Genomic DNA, 20,972 nt, shown 5'->3' on the forward strand with positions numbered 1-20,972 from the left:
CATATATATATATATATATATATATGGGTTCTGCAGGTAGAGGTGGGAAGTGAGCCCAATGGATTCTGGGAATATGGTGGCTGTTTTCTTGGCAACAGGTCTGTGAGACCCGCGCATGCATCACTACAGGCTTTGGATGCCCTGATGCTAACATACATCCCTTTTTGATATTATAAAGAGAAGGAAAGAAAAAGGGAAGGAGAAGCAGATGGTGAAAAGGGAATGAGGGCGTCGTGTCTCTTAAGCTACTTCCTGCTGTCTAGGGACGCTGTCAATGGGGGGTAGCTGGCTTTCACCATCGAGATCCACTTGGTAAATGTTCGCATCAGGTTCCTCTGTGGACAGTGGCTCATCTGCGGGCAGCGGCTGGTAATCCTCTAACAGGAGCCGATTAATAGTTTGGTTAAAATTTTTTTGTATTTGTCATTGAAGAAATGTAGAAACAAGATTAATGAGGCAGGGGGCAAATAATAACGCCAGGAAGATGACTAGGAAAGGAGTTACAAATGGGAGTATCCACTTCCGTAAGGGGTTTTCAAAAATCCCAGAACTGGAGGTCTCACAGTCCCTGAAATTTTTTATGGCTGACTGTAGCTCCTGGATTTTATTTCTTATTATCCTGGATTGGTTGATGTAGAAGCAGTATTCTTCTTGGAGGAACAGGCAAAGACCACCTTCTTTAACTGTCGGGAGATCTAGTCCCCATCTGTTCTGAAGCACCACGGCTGCCAAAGAATCAATCTGTTTTTGGATAGTAAGCACAGTTTCAGACATTTTTTTGAAAATCGCTTTGAAACTGAGAAGTGAATGTGTTATATTGGATCATGGAAGTTGTTATCCCTGCAACTCCAGTACCAACACCTATGACTATTCCTGTAGCAACCAAGAGTGGCACAACTTGGACTGCCCTCTTACGCTGGGCAGCTATCATATCTACAACTGGGATTGGCAGGGGCTTGTTTCCCTGGATTACTCCCAGTTCAGGGAAAAGAAGTACTAATGTGCAAACTCCTGACCAGCTAGCAGGTAGACGATGATATGCCTGAGTGCCACAAAGAATTGATGCGTTTTGGATTGTAGGGCATTGTGGCAGAGATGATACATCAAGGGTTATGGTTCTACTGCAATCTGGGGAGCTCAGCATTCCCACTGAATGAGTCCCAGAGGCCTTAAAACAGGTTCCCATGCCAAAGAGAGGGACAGAGGTAAGGTATAGAGTCATGGCGACACTGGAGCCAGGGCAGCTGACAAAGGGTGAAGTAACATTACTTAGCAGTATCACCGGAGATGCTGTAAGTGACAATTGTGAGTTAGTTCCAGGGGGTACACATAACCAGCAATCCTTAAAGCATCCAGGTCTGGTGACATTAAGGAGTTGGTATGCCGAGGTCAAGGTCTGAACTAAAAGGCGAAATGACAAGTTAGTGCCATTTATGAGGGGTGATGTCAAAGAGGTAAGGACCTCGGAGGAGTGTTTCTCTCCCCTGCTTTTCTGATATCCAGGGGTTGGGCAATTGAGACATATTTTCTCTGGATATGGATGGTACTTACTGGGGCCCTGGGCTGATTTTTATGATAGAGCTTACCAACAACTCCTGTCTCCCACCTAGAATCCCATAGGTCTCATATGTATAAGAAGTGTGTATTGAGATGTTGATAGAAGAAATGATTGATCCGTAATCCTAGAATATGTATTTGACAAGACCAATATGAGCAACTCCCATATTCATCTGGGCATTTTCTACAATAATCTTTTGTCTGGCCAAAGAGAAAGCAAGTATAGAGATCATAGTATTTAGAAGGAATTACAGATACCGGGATGATAGCAATTTGGATTGGTTCCTGGCATCCAGCTATGGAGCAGTTTCCTGACCCTATTTGGAAAGACTGTTTGCTATCTATGGGGGTTTCTTGAACCTCGAATCTCCAGATATAAGGGTTACCCTGGATAGAAAATGAACAGCAGGGGAAAGATGAAAAACCCATGTCTAATCCAGTGAGATCGAGCTCGGCTGCCGGAGTAGAGTCTCACTTTCTGGGATTGGGGACAAGGTGGATGGTCTCGTTGTCCTCTGGAGCTTAACAGAGCATGGTCTTGTTAAGATTGGTGTGTATGAAGAAGAGTCATTTTTAGATGGAGGAATAAAAGGTTTGAGGTGAGACAGATGGACCCAATGAGAGAGTCCCTGTCAAGTTTAGCAGCTGTAGGGGTCACAAGAATTACTTTAAAAGGGCCCTGCCATTTGAGAAAGATGAGGGCCGATGACCTGGAGGGGATAGAAGGACTTGGTCTCCAATGTTGATAGGTAGTGGACAAGGAGACAGTGTATGGCCGAGGTAAATGGTGGTCAGCAAAGTTCCATAGGAGAAAACGGAAGGGGCAAAGTAATGGGGTAAGTAGATGTTCTGGGAGGGGAGGGCATTTAGGTGAAAGATCAGGAGTTAGGACAGGATGTCCATACATGAGTTCAAATAGAGAGATGAGGAGAGGTTGCTTTGGGAGAGCTCGTAACCTGAAAAGATCCAGAAGTAGGAGTTTTACCTAATCAAGGTTAAGTTCCTGTGACAGTTTAACAAGACTAGTTTTTAAAGAGTGATTAGCTCTTTCTACCTTACCAGAAGATTGAGGGTGATAAGGAATGTGAAAATGCCAGGGGATATATAGGGCCTTAGATAGGATTTGAGAGACTTGGGAAGCAAATTCAAGACCATTGTCTGATTGGAGAGAGGTTGGGACACCAAGCCAGGGGATAATCTCTTGGAGGAGGAGATCAGAGACTGTCTGAGCCCTTTTGTTAGTTGTGGGAAATGCCACTACCCACCCTGAGAAGGTGTCCACCAAGACCAGGAGGTACTTGGCACGCCTGACAGTGACATGTGGGTAAAATCAAGTTGCCAGTCAGTTCCAGGAAGGGAACCTCTAGCCTGATGGGTAGGAAAAGGGGTGCTACAATACCTTGAGTTGGGGTCAGACTTCTGACAGATTTTGTAAGAAGCAGTGATAAACTTGGAAGAGTTAGAAGTATACAACTCCAGCCTGTTTTCTATTTGGGAAAGTTCACTAAGTGAGAATGGAACATGTACTCTGAGAAGACCATCCATCTACTCCAGCAACTTCTCTTAGAGGTAGGGCTGTTGCTTGGTCAGGTGTCTCTGAGGAGGAAGGACTTGGAGGTTTGGCTGTAGCCTTAGTGTGGGTGACAGGAGGAGTGAAGGTAGCTGCCAATGTGGGGCGTTTGGAGCGGCCCACAGCTGGCACAGAAGAAGGGGAGGGGTCTGGAAAGGTAGAGCTAGCAGGCTCTGAGGCATCATGGTGAGGAAAAGAAACTGAGGTAGCAGTTTGGGTTTTTGGTGGCATGGAGACAGATCTGCAGTGAAAGGGGTGTGGTTCATTAGCTGGATCTAGCATTGTAGCACCATCTAGCTGAGGTAGTATAGATTTCATGGCTAAGAGAAGTTGGGTTGGGGAACAAGAAGAACACAAGGAGGGATTGGAATGGAGATAGATAAATGCTTGGACATAGGGAACCTCCTTCATTTACCAGTTCGCTGGCAGTATGTATTAAGATCTCTTAAAATAATTGGATCTAGGGTGGCATTAAGTGGCCATTTTGAACTCTCATCTAGTTGATATTTAATCCAGATCTTATTGTAGAGATATATTAATTTTGATGCCTTCAAGTCAGGCATTAGCTTCAAAGATTTGAGATTTTCCAGGAGACATCCCAGTGGGGTGCCTGGAGGTACAGTTGAAGACATTCTGACACCCATTGGCGGGTAGTTGGACTATTCGTACCAGCGTCCTGAGAACAGTCCAAGAACCAAGAAGTAACAGCCAAGGCTAGTGGTTCAAGTCATCATGAGAACCCCCTAGTGGTTACCCAGCAGACCATGGGTCTGCTGTGGAAAGCAACCCACCCTGGATCCAAGGATTTTTTTGGATTAAAGAGCTAGGAAAAATTAGGAACGAGAGTTGCTTTTGAGGGAGGGGTGACCAATGGCAGAAGTCCTAAGATGTATGTCAATTGGAAGGCTTGACTGTAAACCCCGTGGTTTCCAGAGAAGACTGGCCAGGCCAATATCTGGGAAGCTGGAGGTCCTCCCCTTGACTGATCCTACCAATCAATATGCCAATATCTGTGCAAGAATTATAGTGGACTGGTAAATGGAAAACGTGAAACTGAATGGGTAGGTATGGGCCTGAGCAGAGGCTAACCCCACCTGATAGACCAGGCAGGGCATGGCTCACGTGGTAGAAGTTGGTATGTCCCGTGGTGCGTGGTTGCAGCTCCAGTTCCAGCGGCAACTTGTTGGTTGTGTCTTCTGCAAGCAGCGGCAGCTTCCTTGGTGAAAGCCTGCAATTATTGTAGCCACCAGCTGAGGGGGCAGCCATGGTTGCTGGTGCTACGGCCAATCCACGAGGTTGTGACCTCTGCCCACCCCGCAGCCGGTGCTGACGTGAACCGCCAAATCCGAGTCTCGGCTCCCAGGTTTTGGCACCAAATGATGTGTTAGAACTGCAGGTCGCATCAAAACATACCATACACTAGGCCCAAACTGTTCCACGTGTAAGAGGTTTAATTGAGAGGGAGAGGGGGAGAGAGAGAGAGACAGAGAGAGAGAGAGAGAGAGAGAGAGAGAGGAATGTTCCCATATATATATATATATATATATATATATATATATATATATATATATATATATATATATATATATATATATATGGGTTCTGACGTAGTGGCTGCAGGTAAAGGTGGGAGGTGAGCCCAATGGATTCTGGGAATATGGTGGCTGTTGTCCTGGCAACAGGTCTGTAGACCCACCCATGCATCACCACAGGCTTTGGATGCTCTGATGCTAACAGAGAGCATTCACCTCTGTATCTGTCAGGTGCTAGTAGGGCCTCTCAATAGACAGCTATATCAGGCTCCTGTCAGCAAGCACTTGTTGGCGTTCACAATAGTGTTTGAATTTAGAGACCCTATAAGGGATAGATGCCAAGGTGGGGGCTGTCTCTGGATTGTCCTTCCTTCAGTCTTTACTCCAAACTTTGTCTCTGTATCTCCTTTCATGAGTATTTTATTCCTCCTTCTAAGAAGTACCAAAGTATCCAAACTTTGGTCTTCCTTCTTCTTGAACTTCATGTGCACTGTGAGTTGTATCTTGGGTATTCTGGGCTTCTGGTCTAATATTCACATATTAGTGAGTACATACCATGTGTGATCTTTTGTGATTGGCTTACCTCACTCAGGGTGATATTTTCTAGTTCCATCCATTTGCCTACAAATTTCATGAATTCATTGATTTTAATAACTGAAGAGTATTCCATTGTGTAAATGTACCACATTTTTAATATCCAACTTTGTGTTGAAGGACATCTGGATTCATTCCAGATTATGGCTATTGCAAATAAGGCTGCTATGAGCATAGTGGAGCATATGTCCTTATTACATGTTGGAGCATCTTCTGGGTACATGCCCAGGAATGGTATTCCTGGGTCCTCATATAGTACTATGTCCAACTTTCTGAGGATACATCAAACTGATTTCCAGAGTGGTTGTACAAGCTTTCAATCCCACCAGCAATGGAGGAGTGTTCCTCTTTCTCCACATCCTTGCCAGCATCTGCTGTCATCTGAGTTTTTGATTTTAGCCATTATGACAGGTGTGAGGTGGAATCTCAGGGTTGTTTTGATTTGCATTTCCCTGATGACTAAGGATATTAAACATTTCTTTAGGTGCTTCTCAGCCAGTATTCCTCAGTCAGAATTCTTTGTTTAGCTCTGTACTCCATTTTTAATAGGGTTATTTGATTCTCTGGAGCCTAAACTTCTTGAGTTCTTTGTATATATTGGATATTAGTCCAATTTTAGAAGCTTTGCAATTTTAAGAGGTCCCATTTGTCAATGGTTGATCTTAGTGCATAAGCTATTGGTGTTCTGTTCAGGAAAATTTCTCCTCTGCCCATGTGCTTGAGGCTCTTCCCCACTTTCTTTTCTATTAGTTTCAGTGTATCTGACTTTATGTGGACTTCCTTGATCCACTTGGACTTGAGCATTGTACAAGGAAACAGGAATGGATTGATTTGCATTCTTCTACATGATGACTGCAGTTGAACCACCACCATCTGTTGAAAATACTGTGCTTTTTTCCCTGGATGGTTTTACCTCGTTTGTCTAAGATCAAGTGACAATATTTGTGTGGGTTCATCTCTGGGTCTTCAATTCTGTTCCATTGATCTCCCTGCCTGTCTCTGTACCAATACCATGCAGGGTTTTTGTTTGTTTGTTTGTTTGTTTGCTTTATCACAATTGTTCTGCAGTACAGCTTGAGGTCAGGGATGGTATTCTCCAAGAAGTTCTTTTACTATTGAGAATAGTTTTTGCTATCCTGGGGTTTTGTTTTTCCAGATTAATTAACTGCTTTTTCTAACTCCATGAAGGATTGAGTTGGAGTTTTGATGAGTATTGCATTGATTCTGTGTAGATTGCTTTCAGCAAGATGGCCATCTTTACTATATTAATCCTGGCAAACCATGAGCATGGGAGATCTTTCTATCTTCTCAGATCTTTGATTCCTTTCTTCACAGACTTCAAGTTCTTGTCTTTCACTTGCTTAGAGTCACACCAAGATATTTTATATTATTTGTGACTATTGGAAGGGTGTTGTTTAGCAAATTTCTTTCTCAGCCTGTTTGTTTATCCTTTGAGTAGAGGAAGGCCACTTATTTGTTTGAGTTAATTTTATATCCAGCCACTTTGCTGAAGTTGTTTATCAGGTTTAGGAGTTCTCTGGTGAATTTTGGGGGTAACTTAAGTATACTATCATATCATCTTCAAATAGTGATAATTTGACCTCTTCCTTTCCAATTTGCATCCCTTTGACCTTCTTTTATTTTCTAATTTCTCTACCTAGGACTTCAAGCACTATATTGAGGAGGTAGGGAGAGAGTGGACAATGTTGTCTAGTCCCTGATTTTAGTGGGATTGCTTCAAGTTTCTCTCCATTTAGTTTGATGTTGGCTACTGGTTTACTGTGCATTGCTTTTACTGTGTTTAGATATGGGCCTTGAATTCCTGATCTTTCCAAGACTTTTATCATGAAGGTTTGTTGGATTTTGTCAAATCCTTTCTCAGCATCTAATGAAATGATCATGTGGTTTTTATCTTTGAGTTTGTTTATATAGTAGATTATGTTAATGGATTTCCATACAGTGAAGTATCCTTGAATCCCTGGGAAGAAGCCTACTTGACCATGGTGGATGATAGTTTTTATGTGTTCTTGGATTCAGTCATCGAGAATTTTATTGAGTATTTTTGCATCAATATTCATAAGGGAAATTGGTCGGAAGTTCTCTTTCTTTGTTGGTCTTTGTATGGTTTAGGTATAAGCATAATTGTGGCTTCATAGAACAGATTTGATAGAATTCCATCTCTTTCAATTTTCAAATAGTTTGAAGAGTGTTGGTATTAATTCTTCTTTGAAGGTCTGATAAAACTCTGCACTAAACCCATCTGGTCCTGGGCTTTTTTTGGTTAGGAGACTATTAATGACTGCTTCTATTTCCTTAGAGGATATGGGACTGTTTAGATCGTTTATCTGATCTTGATTTAACTTTGGTACCTGGTATCTGTCTAGAAAATTGTCCATTTAATCCAGATTTTCCATTTTGTTGAGTATAGGCTTTTGTAGTAGGATCTCATGATTTTTTGGATTTCCTCAGTTTCTGTTGTTATGTCTCCCTTTTAATTTTTGATTTTGTTAATTTGGATACTGTCTCTGTGCGCTCTGGTTAGTCTGAATAAGGGTTTATGTATCTTGTTGATTTTTCTGAAAGAACTAGCTCCTGGTTGGTTGATTCTTTGTATAGTTCTTTTTGTTTCTACTTGGTTGACTTCAGCCCTGAGTTTGATTATTTCCTGCAGTCTACTCCTCTTGCATACATTTGCTCCTTTTTGTTGTAGAGCTTTCAGGTGTGCTGTCAAGATGCTAGTGTGTGCTCTCTCCATTTTCTTTTTGGAGGAACTCAGAGCTATGAGTTTTCCTCTTAGCACTGTTTTCATTGTGTTCCATAAGTTTGGGTATGTTATGACTTCATTTTCATTAAACTCTAAAAAGTCTTTAATTTCTTCTTCCTTTAGTTCTTCTTTGACCAAGTGTACTGGCTGGTTTGTGTGTCAACTAGACACAAGCTGGAATTGTCACAGAGAAGGGAGCTTCAGTTGGGAAAGTGCCTCCAGGAGATTCAGCTGTGGGGCATTTTCTCAATTAGTGATCAAGGGGGTATGACCCCTTACGGGTGATGCCATCCATGAGCTGGAAGCCCTGGGTTCTATAAGGGAGCAGGCTGAGCAAGCCATGGGAAGCAAGCCAGTAAGGAACATCCCTCCATGGCCTCTGCATCAGTTCTTGTTTCCTGCCCTGCTTGAGTTTGAGTCCTGACTTCCTTTCGTGATAAACAGGAATGTAGAAGTAGGCTGAATAAACCCTTTCCTCACCAACTTGCTTCTTTGTCATGATGTTTGTGAGGGAATAGAAAGCCTGACTAAGACACCAAGTTATCATTGAGTAGAGCCTTGTTCAGCTTCCATGTGTACATATGTTTTCCAAGTGTTTTGATTATTATGTGACTGGAGGAATTTCTTTCCTGGTCCAATCTATTTGGATTTCTGTAGGCTTCTTGTATGTTCATGGGCATCTCTTCCTTTAGGTTAGGGAAGTTTTCTTCTATAATTTTGTTGAAGATGTTTACTGGCTCTTTAAGTTGGGACTCTTCATTCTCTTCTATACCTATTTTCCTTAGGTTTGTTCGTTCTTTTTTGTGTCCTGGATTTCCTGGATGTTTTGTACTAGAAGCTTTTTGAATTTTGTATTTTCTTTGACTGTTGTGTCAGTGTTTTCTATGGTGTCTTCTGCCCCTGAGATTCTCTTTTCTGTATTCTGTTGGTGATGCTTACATCTATGACTCCTGATATGATCTCTTTCCTAGGTTTTCTATCTCCAGAATTGTCTTCCTTTGTGATTTCTTTATTTTTTTCTACTTCCAGTTTCAGATCCTGGATTGTTTTGTTCAATTCCGTTGCCTGCTTGGTTGTATTTTCCTGTAATTCTTTAAGAGATTTTTGTGTTTCCTCTTTAAGGGCTTCTAGCTGTTTATCTGTGTTCTCCTGTATTTCTTTAAGAGAGTTATTTATGTCCTTCTTAAAATCCTCTATCAGCATCGTGAGTTGTGATTTTAAATCCAAATCTTTTTTTTTTCTGGTGTGTTGGGGTATCCAGAACTTGCTGTGGTGGGAGAACTGGGTTCTGATGATGCCAAATACCCTTAGTTTCTGTTGGTAAGGTTCTTGTGCTTGCCTTTCACAGTCTGGTCTGGTGTTAGTTGTTCTTAATGTCTCTGCTGGAGCTTGTCCTTCCTGTGAGCCTTTAAGCCTGTGTCAGCACTCCCAGGTGCAGATGTAGACCAAAAGGATCCTGTCCCAGCTGCTCTACTGTTCCTGTGCCCTATGTGCTCCTGGCTGGTTCTGCTTTGGGCAGTTATTAGAGAGAACGAGGCAATATCACATCTGAGCTTAGGAGTGAAAGCACTCATGGGAGACCAACTCTTTTCTGATGGGATTTGTATACAGAGGGTTGTGGAATAGCCTTAGCTCCTGGGTGCAGATGGAGACTGGCAGGATCCTTTCCCCGCTGCTCTACTCTTTTATAATTATTTTTTAAATTACAACCACATATTGTACATTGACCAGGTTATCCTCAGTGTTCCCAGCCCTCTTCTTTCTTGGTTTTCCCTTTACTCCCTTTTTGCTACCCTAGACAATTTTGCTTTTCATGTCATAGTTTTATAAAGCTCTGTAAAATCTAGGAAGGCAAGAGGAGAGAAAACACATGACACTTATATTTCTAACTTAATATGATTATCTCTAGTTATGTCCATTTTCCTACAAAAGTGATATAGATATAAATATATAACTGTTTTCTTCCTTATAATTGGGAAGTTACATATACATCTCCTATTGTGTTCAAGCACTTCTGTCTTTGTGTATGTAGCCTGGTTCTTTAATGTAGCTGTTGTGAATGACATTATAATAAACACTAATATGCAAATGTCTCTGTGACACTTTGACAGGATTTCTTTAACTAAATAACTTTGTCAAATAGTAGATCTATTTTATATTTTTTGAAAACCCTCCGTATTAACATACAAGAATGCTAGACTCTTACAGTCCCACCCATAAGCAGTGTGTAAGCATTCCATTTCATCCACATCCTTGACAGCACATTCTTTGCCTGGTTTTTCATTTTTGGGTTTATCAATGCTTTCTTTTTTTTTCAAATTTATTTTTAAAATTTTATACATGTGTAGTGTATTCATGTCATTCTTTCCTTCCTCTTATCCCTTCAAACTTCCTCACTTTCTCTCAAATCTATGACCTCTTTGATTTGCTGAATCTACTTAGTATTGCTCATATGTACATATTTTTTAGGAATGACCACTTGGTATTAGATAACCAACTAAGGGACACATTCCTGGAGAAGATAAATTCTTCTCCTCTTAGCAGCCATTAATTTCCTGTAGTTCTTCATCTAGAGGTGGGGCCTCATGAGATTTCCCTCACCTGTGTTGGTATGTCGACAGGTGTTGAAGTTATGAAGTTCTTGACTGGACAGTCATACTTTAGCTAAGATTTCATAGGTATAGTTTTGTCTATTATATCCAGAAAACTCCCAAGTCCTACATGGTCAGTGCAGAAGAGACAGCATGACACAATTCCAGCCACTGAAGCAGAAACAGCAGGACCTGGGCCTCCCCAAGTGTTGACAGGTCCTAGGCATAAAGCTTGTTTATATAATAATGTACACAATTTACTTCATGTTCCTCCTTTGGGAAATATTCTCCCTGACAAGGTTATTGGGGAATGTTCTCCCTGTCAAAGTTAATGTCTCCATGATAATTAGAAACAGCACAAGTCTGGGAGGTGAGAGTGTGTCTAATATCTTTAGCAAAGTGGTAAACACTATGACCTTTAGGAGAGCCTTTACAGCTGTGGGAAATAACTCTGAAAACATGAGTTCATGAATGTACAATTTTTCAACTATGCAAAATGTAAGGATGTAATATGAATTGTACAAGGGGATTCACAGACCTAAATGAACAGAGGCAACTGTACTATGAGCCAGCTTGTCAGAAAGGTATGAAAAAAGAAAAAGAAGGCAGATTCCTGAGTTCAAGGTCAGCCTAGGATAGAGCAAGTTTATGCCCAGGCATGGTGGGAGTGGTGATCTCAGAGCCAGATCCCACCCAGCTAGTTTATTGTCTATACTTACAAAGGCAAGCAGATCTCTGAATTAATTTGCTATGTTTAAAAATGTATTTGCTGTCTTTTCTAAGAATCAAGGGCCTAAGGTCATAAAATACTGATTCATGGTATAATCAAAAGGGAACCTGGGGTTGCTGGTTGAATTGACATGCAAACAAAAGACTAGGCTTGGGTCTACAAAAGCTGAGCTGTCTGAAGATCTCTGGAGATTCTTTTAAAACAAAGCACCAAGCTGTCAGCTGGTACCCATGATTGACTTCAAGTCATTTCTTCTACCACTCCCAAACACCTCTTCCTCTAAAACCCTTCTCCAAACTGAGATTGGACCTTGGCAGGAAAAAAAGAGTACAGCGAATAGTTTGGTCTTCTGGCTCTGACAATTTTTCTACCTCTTCTTCCACCATGTTCCCTGAACATATATATAGGAGTTTTGTTTGGAAGTATCAGTTTAGGCTGGGCACCACACAGTTTCCTCTTCATTTTGTTGCTTATCATTTAATGGCCATTGTCTGCTGCAAAAAGAAGCTTCTTTGATGATGGGCAATATTTATACTTATCTGTGTGTATAAGAATAAAAATTTAGAATATGACAGGAATTATACAGATTTAGGAAAGTGGCCATGAGTTCACTAGAAGTGTAGAGTTGGCTAGGTTTGCAATACCAAATATGAATTCTCCTCTCTGAGAATGCCTTAAGTTCCATGGCACAGCTGTTGGATACCATTAAGGTATAAGTACCACTATTGCACATTTTGGAATATTGTCATTTTGGCCATTGTTGTGACTTGGAATCAGTACAAAAAAATGTGTAACTATCATTTGCTCTTCTTTTCTCTTAGCAGTTAATATAGCACCTTTGAATACTATGAAAGTATTCTCAGGAAAGAAGTTTTCAGGCCAGATCCAGCTTGATTCCTCTGAATCCTGTATCTGAAGTGCCTGATTTCTTCAGCAATTAAGACTTAACTCTTCAAATCTGGGGAACCAATCAGGGACAACAGCAATAGCCTAGATTGTATGGAAAGTTGCTTATATTAATGTGACCAATGGCTCAAAGGAGGTTTTTTTATGCCTGATATAGTAGTTTTGTTTAGTCTCCAACTCAAAGAAAGCATTATCAACCAAACTGATATAACTTTACTCAATCTATACAAACACATATAGCCTCACTTGTATGTATTATACATTATTTTAGATAAGTATGTTATGATTCCCTATGGCTTTTTCAAATATCCTTAGTGTTATCTATCCCTTCTCTCTCCATCTGTATTGTCTTCCCTTCTCTTTTAATCATCCCCACTGCAGCTCTGGTAAGATAGCCATAAATAAGATCTCTCTGTAGCTTTGATTTACATTTTCCTGGTCATTACTGAGGTGGAACACTTTTTTTCATGTTTATTCATCTCTTGTATTTCATCTTTTGAGAACTGTGGTCATTTTATCAGTCTACCTATTAATTGAGTTGTTCAATTTCTTTAGTATTCTGAATTCTTGGAACATCCTAAATAGAAATCCCATTTCAGATGTCTAGCTGGCAAGTTTTCTCCCATCCTGTGGTTGATTCCTCTAACAGGTATTTCATTTGACCATTGTTCATATTATTTATCAAGCACTTGGATTCCCACTCAGAAAAATCCTTCCCTGTGCCTATATACCCTTAAGTGTAAAACTCATTTTTCTTCTACTATATCAGATCTAACAGTAATAGAACAGGCAAAATGAGTGAAAGCTCTTAAGTGCAGGCATCACTTCCCCCCCCACACACACACAGCAGAGTCAACTCTGGCATGCTGCCCAGGAAAGGGGTGGGGCCATCTCAGCACAGTGGCTCATGTGGTAGTCCAGACCAGGTACAACTACATGGCCTCTGGTGGTAATAGGGCTTGGGATATCAATAGAGACCCTAGCTGCCATAGGACCATGGATCTAGACATACCCAAAGCAGCATGGGCCTTTATGTCCCCATGGTCTCAAGTAGCAGCACAACCACTTAGATCAGCATGTCCCAGGTGGCACACCAGACCAGGGACATCCACTTAGCCGTTAGTGGTGATTCAGGCCACAGACATTGACAAAATCCCCAGCTGCAGCAGGAACATGGATCCAGACATGACACTTGGCAGAAGCCCAGGCCAGAACCACACCATAGCCTCCTCATATGCCTATTCCTTAACTCCATTGAGTTTCCAGTTTCAGCTTTCCTCACAGTGCAGGAATCCTATTGTTTAGCTTTCTACCCATTTCTCTACCACATACCCTTTCTTCCCCATTTCTCCATTACTCGTTCATCCATCATAGTGGCACTTGAAGAAGAAACTGGGATGATTTTCTTCCAGACACTCTTTCTTCTGGCTTCCTCAATTAGCATGGCTGGGGCAAGAGCTTTGACAAAAATTCTTTTTCTTTTGTTTTCTTTCTTTCTTTTTTTTCAAGAGAAGATTTCTTTGTATATCCCTGTCTGTCCTAGAACTCACTTTGTAGACCAGACTGGCCTCAAACTCAGAAATCAGCCTGCCTCTGCTTCCCAAGTGCTGGGATTAAAGGCATGTGCCACCACAAAGTTTTTAATAGATCTTTTTGGGTTTGTTTGTTTGTTTGTTTGTTTTGCGTTGTTTGCTTGAAACTGCTATAATGTAGCTCAAGTTCTCTCAGAAGTCACCATATAACTCATGGTAGTCCCAAACTGAGTGTCTTCCTGATTGAGTCCTGAGCTTACAGAGTTCAGGGATTGGTGGCTTCTTTCACCTCCCTTTTCCCCTGCATTGGGACCATGAGTTAGCTGTTTGAAATCCCACCAACCCTCACTCTGAAAATCTCTACCCTAAAAAACTCTACCTGCTGAGAAATCCTATATAATCCCTGTCTTTTGGCCAACTCCTTGTTGCCAGTCACCCTTGGGTACATCCCTTCCTTCCCCCCTCCTCAATTCACCCCTCCAAGAAATCTCTTTTATGAGATTTTCTGCCTGGTGTGCCTCTGTCATCAGAAGAATCCAAGAAGCAATGAAGAGAAAAAGCAAAGAATTGAAGTAGCAGAGCAGGGCTGAGGCTCCAAGCTCCTCAGCTCAGCTGGGGTTATCCTCCTCTGCAGTGCCTCTCCTGAGGAGGCTTACTCTCCTCTGAGAGCTAGTGGTTCCTGGTCTCCCATTTCCCAGGATGCCTTTCCATCTGAGCAGAAACACACTTACCCTGTTGTTCCCCATTTGGAGACAACTATGGCTCTCCATTTTTCCTGTCATATCCAGTTCCTCTTAAGTCACTCCCCTTGGGCTAAAGCTTTCTCTACTGGGAAATGAAGAGTTTGCACGAGATTGTCTGGATGCCAATGCTTACTGTGTGTGACATTTTAAAACATGTCTTGCTTCCCAGGAGTGAATTCTTAACTTTTTCTGGTCTCCATAGAGCACTTCATCTCCACAGAGAACACTTAGAGCGCTAAGGACTTGCCAAGAGACATCACAATGAGCAGCAGTGAGGCAACACATGTTGAAAAAAATGAAGCAATTGTCTCCATGGAAACCGTAACTTTTACTTCTCCAAGTGTATGCTGGTGAGTTTACTTATCTTAGTTTATATAGCACAGATGTTATTAATTATATTTTTCTAAGGGATAGAACAAATGATACCACAAGCAATCCTTTTGAATTATAGTTCATGAAGATGAGATGGACTTCATTTCTATAACATTTCAACAAGCTCAGCCAAAAGAAAGTATACAAAACCATTCCTATACATGTTTAATCTATTTTCAGCAAGAAAAATATTGCTGTTTAAAATAACAGTGTGTCATACTTAATGACCAATGCAAACCAAATACACCTGTGCTTAAGACCTATAAAACATGCAACCCTAACTAACATTTAAGCATGTGTTAAACTTGCCTGTATTTTTTTTTACAGAATTAATGGGAATGCAAGCTTCATATGGAGACAGATCTCAGTGTGTGATGCTGCCAAGCAAAATAGAACTTTGAAGGGAAAAGCAGGTGGGAAACAAATGTCCTTCTACAGACCATTCAATCCTAACCCACTTAATGAAAGTACTATTAAAATTTCATTGTTCCAGTCTCACAATTACCTTTTTTATATCAAGGACATGCCATCTTTTGATAAAATGTTATCTCTGATCTCCCTGTAGTGTATCTGAATTTTGGTCTACTTGTCAGGATTTAAATGACAATATTTTATACACTGGCTAATACATTAATAATTAGAGATTATTACTGGCTAATAATCTCTTCAATGATGAGATTATTATACTAAGCAGGCTGGGTGGGAGTTGCTGAGGAAGAACATCAGGAGTAGGATGCTCCAAGCAGAGAATAATCTCTCTCTTGGAGACTCTTTGCTACAATAGTGAAGCTTTTCATGATTTGGCTCAGATTATTGACTCCCCCGAGCCATCTCTTCCTCTCTCCATCATATAATCTGATGATATTGAATCATACCACCATCATCTGTCATACAACATATTCTGCTCCATGCTTGAAAACCACATGTAACCCTTAAAAACAAATGAAGAAGCATTTCTTTGGGGCTTTCCTTTACTTGATGCCCCTGCGTGAGACCTCTTTTCTCCTGTGTCTCCAAATACTTCACTCAGTCATTTGTTCCATGTGGCCCTGCCTCTGAAGCCCGTTAGTATGGCATTTCACTTTTCAGTGTCTGTAGATCCCTAAAGCATAAAACAGTGCTTGGCATAGTGGAAAATCGGAAAAATGTGCATTGAATATGTAGAAACATTTATTTATGGAAAAATCCATGCCAAATATGTAAAGGAACAGAATTTGTCCCTATATTTAAAGGAGGTTTCAAAGATCTAAAAATAAAAATATTCTATTGAAACACTTCTTTCACACTTGGTAAGGAAAAAGAATTTTAGTGATTAATAATTTGCTTCCATGACTTCTCCTAGCCTATTTTAACCAAAAAAGGTGTGTAATGTATACTTTCAGATTCAGAAAGGAATGGTGTACTGCCTTAAGTCAACAGTGGCCCACTGTTTGCTCTTTGTCCTGTATTTCATCTAAGCTGAACATAAAGCCTATAATACTAACTTAAAAAAATAACATGACTTATTATTGCCTCAAAAATTGGAACTAGCTTGAATGACTTGGGATGACAACATATAAAAGTGATATTGCTTTTGGATTATGTAACACTAAGTGGTCAGTGCTTATTCAGTTTCACAATTCTCAGGTCCCTAACTATATAATCTATGGTCCTCTACTTCAGGGTATTTTCAGATAATAATTTCTCTTTCTAAGCAAGCAGCTTTAAAAGATAAAAGCTGTATGTTTCCAATAAAATAAAATTCAAATGATAGCCCTCAAACCCTGAAGAAATTTCTAAAATACTTTATGAATTGTGCCTACGAATGAGTTGGAATACATCATTCCTAGGCTGCCTATTGTTTGTGAATTCTCTCAAACACATGGTACATATTACAGCCCACATGTCTCCAAAAGCACATGAGTTGGTAGTCACAAAAGTCATTCTTTGGGTTTCTGCTTTTATATCATCCTCCTCTCTACACTGTTCATTATCTCCAATTTAAGGTCACTTTCTGTGCACCTGAGTTATCCACTGTATCCAATTTTCGGGAGGGGTTACAGACTGTTATGTTATAGACAGTAAAACAATGATTATTTTATCAATATCTTTAGGTTTGATGTGTATGCTTTTTCTTCCTGGAGCTAGACCTATGATTACTGTCAGCTATAATGAGGCAAATAGCATAATAACAAAAATGATTATTTCAAGTCATGATTTTGGAGGTTCTTTCCCAAGATTTCACAGCCCCACTGTGAGCTTTTCATGGGGGCAGCATGTAACTACAAAATGCACAGCAGAGTAATCTACTCCAACCATGGGCTAGGGTGCAGAGCAGGAGAAGACAGACCTTGCTTTCACCAACTCTCTTCTAGGGCTTGCCTAAGGACCTCCTATGACACTTTCCTAGGTAAAGGTCTACTGAGTTTCCTGTAGCACCATCCTGAGGATCAAACATTAGACACATGGCTCCTTAGGTGACACTTACCCAAACTCATGACAGTGTGCTGAGCAAATGCATTCATAACCGCAGGTGCAAGCATTTTGAAAACTATTTCTCAATTTTATTTACCTTTATTACATATTTATTATTTTCAAAATTTGTCATAAATATATTTGGGTCACAGTCATTCTTCATCTCAGAGTCCTCCTGGATTCTCCCTATACACTCACCTTCTCTTTCTTTGTCTGTCTCTCTCTCATGTGTGTATGTGTTTAAAAAGCTGGATAAAACAAAACAAAAGCCAAGAAAACAAACAAACCAACCTACAAAACTATACCAAAAAATAGGTATCAAAGAAATCCATGTAGTGTGTTTTATTGGGTAAAGCAACCCCTGAGCATGAGTTGTGCCCTGGAGAGCAGCTGAACAACCCATACGCTTGGAATCTTACTAGACTTTCTGTGCTATGCTCTTTATTGCAAATAATTCCACAGGAGTCCATTTGTTCCTTTTATGCCTTAAACACACTGGCATTCAAAAGTAAGGTTGTCTCTTAGCAGATCGTATTGTTCACTATTTGAGATTATAATATAATTACATAATTTCTCCTTTCCTTTCATTTACAAACCCTTCCATGTACTCCTCCTTGCTCTATTTCAAGTTTGTAGCCTCTTAATTTTTCATTAATCAATGTTACAAAAATCTGTCTATACAAACATAGTTTCCTAAATACACAAATAAAATCTTTTCTGACCATTTAATGCTAATGTATTAAGTTTATAGGACTGGCCATTGGGTAGTAGATAAGAAATTGGTATCCTTTCACCTGGGAAAGAAATTTTCAATTCATATTTATTACTAACAATAAAGATATTGCAATTCGGCACTTGCGCCCTGGAGCTAAGGCTGTTCTATAGCCCACTGGACACATGTCCCAACAGAAAAGTACAGATCTCCCAGGAGTGTTCTCACTCCTGGCCTTAGAGGTGAAATAGCTGGCAGGACCAGCAAGGAGCACACAGGGCACAGGAACAGTGGAACAGCTGGGACAGAATCCTTCTGGTCACCATCTTCACCTAGGAGTTAAGGCTGTTCCATAGCCCTCTATACACAGGTTCCAACAGGAGAGAGCTGGTCTCCCAGGAGTGCTGGTACAGGCTTAAAGACCCACAGGAAGGACAAGCTCCAGTCAGAGACAGTAAGAACAACTAACACCAGAGATAACCAGGCTGTGAAAGGCAAGCACAAGAACCTTACCAACAGAAACTAAGGGTATTTGGCATGACCAAAACCCAGTTCTCTCACCAGAGCAAGTTCTGGATACCCCAACACACCAGAAAAAACAAGATTTGGATTTAAAGTCACAACTCACGATGCTGATAGAGGATTTTAAGAAGGACATAAATAACTCTCTTAAAGAAATACAGGAGAACACAGATAAACAGCTAGAAGCCCTTAAAGAGGAAACACAAAAATCCCTTAAAGAATTACAGGAAAATATAACCAAACACGTGAAGGAATTGAATAAAACAATCCAGGATCTGAAACTGGAAGTAGAAAAAAATAAAGAAATCACAAAGGAAAACAACTCTGGAGATAGAAAACCTAGGAAAGAGATCATATCAGAAGTCATAAATGTAAGCATCACCAACAGAATACAAGAAATAGAGGAGAAAATCTCAGATGCAGAAGATACCATAGAAAATATTGGCACAACAGTCAAAGAAATACAAAATGCAGAAAGCTCCTAGTACAAAACATCCAGGAAATCCAGGACACAGAGAAGAAATAACAACCTAAGGAAAATAGGTATAGAAGAGAATGAAGACTCTCAACTTAAAGGACCAGTAAATATCTTCAACAAAATTATAGAAGAAAACTTCCCTAACCTAAGGGAAGAGATGTCCATGAATATACAAGAAGCCTACAGAAATCCAAACAGATTGGAGCAGGAAAGAAATTCCTCCTGTCACATGATAGCCAAAGCACCAAGTGCACAAAACAAAGGAAGATTATTAAAAGCAATAAGGAAAAAAAGTTCAAGTAACATATAAAGGCAGATTTACCAGAATTACACCAGCCTTCTAACCAGAGACTATAAAGGCTAGAAGATTCTGGGCAGACATCATCCAGACACTAAGAAAACAAAAAGTACCAGCCAAGGCTACAATACTCAGCAAAACTATCAATTACTATAGATAGAGAAACCAAGATATTCCATAATAAAACCAAATTTACACAATATCTTTCCACAAATCCAGCACTTTGAAGAAAAATAAATGGAAAGCTCCAATACAAAGAGGGAAACTACATCCTAGAAAAAGCAAGAAAATAATCTTCATTTAACAAACCAAAAAAAAGATAGCAACACAAACATAATTCCACCTCTAACAACAAATATAACAGGAAGCAACAATCACTTTTCCTTAATAGCCTACAAACACATGGAAGCTGAATAACACCCTACTCAATGATAACTTGGTCAAGGAAGAAATAATGAAAGAAATTAAAGACTTTTTAGAGTTTAATGAAAATGAAACTACAATATACCCAAACTTATGGGACAAATGAAAGCAGTATTAAGAGGAAAACTCATAGCTCTGAGTGCCTCCAAAAAGAAACTGGAGAGAGCACACACTACAGCTTAACAGCACACCTCAAAGCTCTAGAACAAAAAAGAAGGAAATACACCCAACAGGAGTAGACAGTAGAAAATAATCAAACTCAGGGCTGAAACCAACCAAGTAGAAACAAAAAGAATCAACCAAACCAGGAGCTAGTTCTTTGAGAAAATCAACAAGACAGATAAACCCTTATTCAGACTAACCAGAGGGCACTGAGACAGTATCCAAATTAATAAAATCAGGAATGAAAAGGGAGACATAAAAACAGAAACTGAGGAAATAAAAAAAAATCATCAGATCCTGCTCAAAAGCATATACTCAACAAAATGGAAAATCTGGATGAAATGGACAATTTCCTTAAAAGATACCAGGTACCAAAGTTAAATCAGGATCAGATAAACAACCTAAACAGCCTCATACCCCTAAAGAAATTGAAGCAGTCAGTAAAATCCTCCAACCAAAAAAGCCCAGGACCAGATGGGTTTAGTGCAGAGTTTTATCAGACCTTCAAAGAAGACTTAATACCAATACTCTTGAAACTATTCCACAAAATAGAAATGGAAGGAACCCTACAAATTTGTTCAATAAAGCCACAATTACTCTAATACTTAAACTACACAAAGACCCAACAATGAAAGAGAACTTCAGACCAATTTCCTTTTTGAATATTGATGCAAAAATACTCAATAAAATTCTCCATAACCCAATCCAAGAACACATCAAAACTATCATCCACTATGATCAAGAAGGCTTCTTTGCAGAGATGCAGGGATGGTTCAATATAAGAAAATCTACCAAAATAATCCACTATATAAAAAAAACTAAATGATAAAAACCACATGATCATTTCATTAAATGCTTAGAAAGCATTTGACAAAATCCTGCAACCCTTAATGATAAAAGTTTTGGAAGAATCAGGAATTCAAGACCTATATCTAAACACAGTAAAAGCAATACACAACAAACTAGTAGCCAACATCAAACTAAATGGAGAGAAACATGAATCAATCCCACTAAAGTCAGGGACTATAAAAG

At 39.9% G+C, this 20,972-nt stretch overlaps 2 long non-coding RNA genes across 3 annotated transcripts in view; one reads left to right on the forward strand and one right to left on the reverse strand.

Annotated features, from left to right (window-relative positions):
• Positions 1–589: 589 nt before the first annotated feature.
• On the reverse strand, positions 590–14,725 carry LOC116088175. The gene is made up of 3 exons (XR_004117803.1): positions 14,508–14,725; positions 4,222–4,355; positions 590–741 (listed from the first exon to the last, which is right to left on the reverse strand). It is a non-coding gene; the product is annotated as an uncharacterized LOC116088175 (long non-coding RNA).
• Positions 14,726–14,804: 79 nt separating this feature from the next.
• Positions 14,805–20,972, forward strand: part of LOC116088174 — a 28,318-nt gene continuing 22,150 nt past the window's right edge. The window contains exons 1-2 of one of the 2 annotated variants that reach the window (XR_004117802.1): positions 14,805–14,869; positions 15,219–15,304. This is a non-coding gene — a long non-coding RNA (uncharacterized LOC116088174). Of the gene's footprint in view, positions 14,870–14,903; positions 15,031–15,218; positions 15,305–20,972 lie in introns of those variants that run through there. The other variant, XR_004117801.1, reaches the window with a different exon arrangement.

The sequence above is a fragment of the Mastomys coucha genome, unplaced genomic scaffold, assembly GCF_008632895.1.
Source record: "Mastomys coucha isolate ucsf_1 unplaced genomic scaffold, UCSF_Mcou_1 pScaffold14, whole genome shotgun sequence".
Lineage (NCBI taxonomy): Eukaryota > Metazoa > Chordata > Mammalia > Rodentia > Muridae > Mastomys > Mastomys coucha.